The sequence below is a fragment of the Chiroxiphia lanceolata genome, chromosome 22 (assembly GCF_009829145.1).
Source record: "Chiroxiphia lanceolata isolate bChiLan1 chromosome 22, bChiLan1.pri, whole genome shotgun sequence".
Lineage (NCBI taxonomy): Eukaryota > Metazoa > Chordata > Aves > Passeriformes > Pipridae > Chiroxiphia > Chiroxiphia lanceolata.
The window spans coordinates 3,323,695-3,330,879 of NC_045658.1; the positions used below are offsets into that span (position 1 = coordinate 3,323,695).

General features: G+C 52.7%; 1 long non-coding RNA gene across 1 annotated transcript; it reads right to left on the bottom strand.

Moving 5' to 3' along the window:
• Positions 1-389: 389 nt before the first annotated feature.
• Positions 390-6,979, bottom strand: LOC116797631. The gene is made up of 3 exons (XR_004360696.1): positions 6,766-6,979; positions 3,205-3,341; positions 390-476 (listed from the first exon to the last, which is right to left on the bottom strand). It is a non-coding gene; the product is annotated as an uncharacterized LOC116797631 (long non-coding RNA).
• Positions 6,980-7,185: the final 206 nt, after the last annotated feature.

The following is a 7,185-nucleotide window of genomic DNA, read 5'->3' on the forward strand; positions in this document are numbered from 1 at the left end:
GGAGGGCAGAGACCTTCCTCAGATTATTTTTGTGTTATTCCACGTACCCTGGTCCACAAAAGTTAAGTATCTCATCACTTAACTCCTGTTTCAATCTCTGACTCCAGCTGGATCTGCATCCTTCATGTGCCATGCCATTCTCCAGGTCCTGAATTTCCCTCCTACCCCAGACAGCTGCTTGGGCACTGCTCACACACCATCCACAGCCACCCACAGGAATCAAGTCCATGTGATTTCTCTACCCCATGGTAACCAGGCAACAGGGCTGTAATTTTCAAATATTGATATTTCCCCACAAAAATAACCAGTGCAAAGAAATCATGGGTTTGACTGACCCAAAGAGCAAATGCACACGAGGAACCTGCAGCTTGGTCCCACACAGTCCCTGGCCATGGATCCACTGCACAGGAATTGCTTGGTCCCAGCACTCATCTTTACTGAACAGTCAGAAATAAAATCTCCAGATGCACAGTGACCTTGACAAGAACAAAAGAAGGGAGCATAATGATTTCAGCTGCACTCTGATGTCCAGCAAATCTTTCAGCACTGGGTTTTCCAATTTCAGTACGATTTTAAGGGAAAAGACAGTTACAGGAGCGAGGTAATGGGAGCTCAGCAGAGCCAGCAGGAAGACACCCATGCAGCAGGGAGAGGCACTGCTCAGCAGTGCTTCAGAGCCCCAGTTTCCACTTGGGAAGAAAGACAAAGCCACAGGGTCTTTCCCAGATGTGTCCAGCGGTGGCTTGCAGGTCACCAGGCCAGGCTGCTTTCAGCTGTGTCTGGAGAAAGGCAAGGGAGCCCCAGAGCTGGCAGCATCACTGCTCCTTCCACCACGGTGCACACACACGTGGGGTAAGCCAGCTCCACTCACTCTCTTCCTGACCTCTTTAGGACTTGATCCCAAAATCCCCCCAACCAGCACAAATGCCCTCAAGAGTGCCTGTGTGCACAGAAATGAAAGCTCCATGCAGGGACCAGCCACCCTGCACTCCAGCAGCAGCCAGCACGCACAGACAGCTCCTTTTTTTTTGCCAAAATAGAAAGCTGCAGTCTCAAAGCTTTCCCTCTTCCATTAATGCTCTATTTAAGTTAGTCTTTGAATCTGTCTGGATTACAAACCCATCCTCTCTCAGCAAACCCCGTTCCCAGACAACCCTCCCCTCCCCTCCCCTCTGCTAAGTAGATACTAAATATAAATATATACCCTGGAGAATGTGTTGGGAAAAAGAGGACTGGGATTTTTGAAAAAGCTTCCCCGTCCTTCATCTACTCAACAAACACACAGACCAAAACAGAGCTGCTTTGTTGTTTGTTTTCAGGGCTCCCAACCGAGAGCTCATCCCTGCACCGCCATTCATCACCACGGCTCCTGCTGCACAGTGAAATGCTGGGAATGCCCTTCCTCAGGGATCCACCAAGCCCTTCTGCTGCTCTCCAGCAGATCCCAGCCCTGCCCGGGCAGGGCAGGTGATGAATACGAGCGCGTTGAAAGAAGAGCTGCCAGATGAACGCTGGCCCTATTCCCCAATCCCCTAGTGAAACCAATCCAGTCGGAAGAATTCCTGCCTGCTGATATGCTAATAGTTTAAATGAGCTTTAATTGGTTTCCCAACACTGCCCGTGCCACTCAGACATCCGCCCCAGCCCTCAGTGCTGTCAGCCCTGCTGTGCCACACCTGCACCACCACCCAAACAGAGGAGATGCTGCTTCCCATGGGGCTCTTCTGCTTGTCCCACTTGTGCTCCGAACGTATTTATTCTGGAGTGAAATCACAGCACCGCCTGTTCTGATCATTTCACAGCTCCCATTTAAAAGAAAACACCCTTAGGGCGGGGGAGAGCCGATAAGAAAAATCCAGGTCCTTGTGCTGTCTGCTCTTGGAAGCGGCGGGGAAAGGGTGCGTGGGTGAAGGTACGTGCAGAGATCAGTGAGTCACACCCCACCCTTAGCCAGCAGCTCTCCCCCCTCTGCAGCTTCTGCTGAGCCCGGTCCAAGAGCCCAGCAGAGTCTCTGCAGTTGTGGGTAATGTACCTGCACAGGCTTGAGCTTGTCTGCTGCAGCTGCACGGACCCAGAGGTGGCTGATCAGACTCACTCACCCCTGTCCGTCAAACAGAATTCCTCCAATTTCGTGCTGGCACTAAATGAGCATTTCATTTGTTCCAGCTTTCTGCTCAGAGAGGCCGTGGCTTACAGTCCTCCATGCAGGTCACTCAAAGCAGCAGGGTGACGTGCCTGGCCCCCAGGAGGACCTCATCCCCACAAAACCATCATTTTCCTCCATGGCCTTCTGCAGTACCTTGTTCCCGCTCCCCCCCTGCTTCGAGCCGTAAGCTCCTGCAACAGCACAGCCCTCCTTCTGCTGGATCAAAACAGCACTGGGCAGCCCACACTGCCTCATAATGAGACAACGTTACCAAGGACAAGGGCTCTGCAGCGCTCCCAGGGAAGAAACCAGTTGTCTTTAGCTCTTGCTACATCCCATGCTTTTGACCAGCCACCCTCCCCTCTCTCACCTCAAATTTTCTCCCCCAGCCACCACACCCCTCCCGGAGCAGAGGGAGCATAACGAATAGCCTGATGCAAAAGCTGTTGCAGATAAGACACCAGAGAACCTCAGTGCTGTCTCTTCCCAGGTACAGTGCAAGGCCCTGCCTAGATCCCCGTGAACAGCCTCAGTTCTATGTTTATTTTTCAGTGTGATCATCAAGCAAGACAGCAAAGTGACTCGTCACCATCCATCACGAGCTTCATTGTTTAGTAATAAGATGTATTGCCCCCTTGCAGCAAAATAACACTCCAGCCAGAGCTCCCATTTGTTATGATCTGGCTGACTGGGACAGCTGTTCACGTCAATGCTGTAAACACTCCGTTTGGAGCAGAGACAGCGAGTTTTAGCTGCTAATAAATGGGACAGGCTGCAGCACACGTGAGGTGAGAGGCTGGTCACCATCCGCCTTCCCCAGCCAGGCTCTTGCAGCAGCTCCAGGCCAGGGCTGCAGCCACTGGCCCCCTTCAAACACAGCACAGGGAGCATGGCTCTGCCTGCTGAGCTGTCCCAGCACAGCACAGCCATTGGCACAGAGCATCCCCAAAATCCAGCTGTGAGTGGGCAGGGAGGGTTTGTTATGAGTCAGCTGGGTAAGGAGCTTTCTCAACTCGAAGGAATGGGCTCAGAGCAGCAGTGCTGGAGGAAAAACTTACTTGTCTACATGCATCTGGAGGAAGCTGAATCTGTTTTTCTGTAGTTGGCTTTATTAGAAATGGCCCCAGGAGAGCAGACAGCAGAGAGGTTTTCTGGAGAGCACTGGGGGTCTTCTCTGGTAGCACACAGTGATAACCTGTGGAGGACAAAATCAGTGCTTAGTTGGGGGTCTCTGACCTGGCCTTAGTGCTTTCCAGGGTTAAGGCATGCTCTTCTCTCAGGTTTATCACCAGGCTGCTCAGCCATAGAGCTCCAGAGCAGCAAAGGCCCAGCAAACCTGAGCCTCTGGCAGCAGCTGGAAGATGGTACCTGCATGTTGGAGGGTGGGATCTGTCACCACACCAGATGCCTAAACATGCACTGGGGGAGTTCAGAGTGTGATTTCTCTCCCCATTTAAAATCCAGGCCCCAAGGAAACAGCAGCCTTCCCATATTCCCAGTGCCAAGAGCCCTGGGACATGGCAAGGGTGCTACGCAAGAGCCAGCTCAGCAAGGGCAGAGCCTCTGCAGGGCAGCCCCAGATGATGCACAGGAGCCTTCCAGCAGCATCCAGCAGCACATTTCACTGAGGTCACAGCCTCACACGTTAGACACAGATGTCATTTCCATTTTTACATCAGGAAAAATAAAGCTTCAAGACATACAGAGGCAAAGCACTCGTGACATCTCATGGTTTATTGTCACTGTCATTCCAGGCATTCACAACAGCCTGGGTTTGTCCTTTGGCTCCCTTACAGCAGCTCCTTTGAGAGATACATGACAATGGGGGCAGAGGGCAAGTCTGCTTATTCACACCTATGTTTCTGACAAACTAGAACCCTCAGGAAGACTGCAAGGGTTAAAAAAAAAAACAAACTTAAGAAATCAGCCACCAGCCTCTGCAGCAGTTGACCCCCAAAGAACATACGTAGGAGCACTGTGCAGAGCTAGCTCAATAGCATTTGAAAGCAAAATACAAAGCTGGTCTAGCTTTCCCAGAATTCAGCCAGCCCCCCAGACTGTTTCAGCTGTCTGCAAACAGTGCTGTGTCTCTGTGCCAGAGGACATAGACTGAGTCTAAAGACAGAATAGGTAAAAGCAGCAAATATGACCCAAGCAGCACATCTCCCCTACCTCCCCTTGAGCAGTCTGGCAGCTTAAGGAGTTTCTCTTGTGAGAAGCTTCCCCCTCTCCAAGCAAAGAGCTGGAAAGAAAATCCCACAGGCAGCACTTCTTGGGCTGCCTCTCATTTAGGAAACAACCACGGGTCCAGGTGACACTCAAGGCAATGAACCATCACTCCTCACCCTCCTGTGACAAAACTACCTTATCCATCAAACACAAACCTCTTCAAGCGAAGCAGAGCAGCCATGGCAGGCGGCTGCAAACTCATCATGCTCTTGAATGCCACCAAGGGGCAGCTCGTGCCTCTCACCTCTGCCCTGAGCATGGAGCTGTTCTGACAGTCAGTGCTCAACGCCGAGGCAACAAACTTTTTCCACGCTCAGACAACCATTTGTGAGCAATTACCTCTGCACAGCTGTTTATAAAGCTCCCCCCGAGTTTGCCCTGCCCCACTCTCGGGGTTCAGCCTGGTTAGAGAAATAATCTCAGAGCACCTCATTTCACATGGGAGGTTCCTAATCACCCAACACCCATCACGCTCCAAGGAGGCTGCAGAGCTCCCTGGTGTCAGTGAATGAGACATCAGTGCCCACACCTGTGGATAGGATGAGCCCAATGCAGAGCACAAGCTGCTTGTCTTCCTGCCAAACCTGGGCAAGCCCCAATGCTCTCAGTGCCACTTTTCAGCTGAGCCTTCAGTGACTGGGGGTCCTCACCCCCACCCTCATCCTGGGACTGCAAGGCTGGCACATCTTCCACTGGAAGAGGACATGACCTGTCCTCCCTGCCCACGTACCCAAAGCAGCACCCCAGCCCTTGCTCTCAGACTTACCCCCTCTTGGCTATCCACACCTCCTTCCTGCCCAAAGTCACCCCTCGCTGCTGCCTCACAACCTTCTTTTCCACAAGCAGAACCTTCCATGTTTAAGGCAGGCTGTGATTCAGGCAGGCAGTAGAAATGTGTTTGTAATTTAATTTAGCCTCCTCCACGTCCCACCACCAGGGGCTGGTGCCAGCTGCTGCCTTCCAGCCCAGTCATGGCTGGATTTACACTGCCAGGTTAATCCAGACTGTTGCACACACAACCTCACCTGGCAAAGCAGCTTCTCTGCTTCAAATCTGGGGTTGAAACCAAGTCTTTGGCAATCTCTCTCACCCCAGCTCAAGCCACTTCAGGCTTTACTCCTATCCAGGCTCCTTCACTGCTTTTCTCCCCGTCAAAACACCCGTCATGGTGCTACAAGGTTCTGTGTCCCTGCCTGCTGCAGTCAATAAACTTGCTCTAACTTGAGGGAAAAAAAAAAAAGGCAACAAGAAATAGGCATTGTGGGCCAACACACAAAAAAACATGAGCCACAAACCTCCCAAGTACCCACTGTTTTGGGCTCACTTGAGCCCTGCCCTGGCTTACAGAAAGGAGAGCCTGGCACCCAGCCTCTCTGGCTTTTGCTCATCATCATCCTCAGGGTTTGGGGAGCACGTAAGAACTGAATAAACAGCCAACAAGGATAAAAAAAGAGCATCCCCGAGGCACTGCTCCCCACGGGGCTGCCAGAGCTCTGGAGGAGCCACTAAGATGTGTCATCTGCAGGGTGACAAATTACCGGGGAAGGCAAGAGGGTGAGTCATCCTCTTTGACTGACCCCTGTGTCAGCTGTCAGAATGGGCAGGCTGTTCCCGAGCTACTCAGAAATGGATAACGAGCCATGTGGGGCTCTCAGGAACCAGCCGGGGGCCAAGCTCAATGCAGGGCAATGCCCTCATAGGCACCGTCTGAGAGAGAGGGGGAGGCACCGAGCACAGCAGGGGGGAGAAAAACACCAAGGAGTAAAAAGAAATAAAACCCCGAAAATATTCTTCTTTCTTTCTTTCTTCTTTTCCTGTCAGCACGGCTGAGTCAGGTAAGGTTTAAAAGCTCCCTGTTTCTGTGCCAAGCCACCTGCAGTGGGGTTGGTTTTGGGGTGGGAAGGAGCCTGTGTGAGAAGGGGCACAGGAAGCACGGGTAGAGCCCTCAAATGCTGCTGTGGAGGTAATGGAGACCTCGCTGTGCCAGGGGCTGACAGAAGACCAAGGGGAATTTGCTGTGTGCGATGAAGACTTCACACCAGACTCGCTCACCTGGGGGGAGAGATGGGGCTCTGCCAAGCGGCAGGCAGCAGGTTTTGGAGTGTGGACCATCAGCATTAGCACGGGGGCTGAGCCAGCAACCTGCATGGACAGGCTCCTGCAGATGGAAACACAATTCCTTCCCTCCTCTGCCAGCTTGAAATGAATAGCAAGCAGCTGTCACCCTGTGTAATCCCTTCTCCCAGCCCCTTCCCCTGTCCCAAACCCTTCCTCAGCCCAGCAGCCGTTTTCTGAGGAGCCATGGAAACTGTCCATCTCTGCCTGTGCCTGCAGCTGTCCCACCCCTTTCCTGTGCCCCCACCCCACATTTGGCAGACCTGGGCACTCACCAGGTGGTCCTTCGGTCCTGCAAAGGGAAACCTGTGCCTCCTCTGTGGTCAACAGCCCGCACACAACTCCCTGCCCGTGTGCCAGGGAGTGCCTGTCACACCTGCTCTTGGGGCAAAGGGTGAATTCGTAGCGAAAACCAACCCCCTTCCAGGCTTTCCTGGCGATTTCCCAACGGCAAGGTTGAGCATAAACCCTCCCCTACCGGCAACCTCCAACTTCTCATTAAAGGGAACACATTCCTCCTTCCTGTGGGTACTGATCTGAGCCTTCCTGGTATTTATTAACAGAGGTTTCACCAGAAACTTTGGCCTCACTGAAGAAGTGAGGGCTGGAAATCGAGGGAGGTTTGTGCTGTCAGTGCTGTCCTTCCCAGCAGCGTTGTACCTGGGTGCCCTGTGGGCACATCCATACGAGGGGGT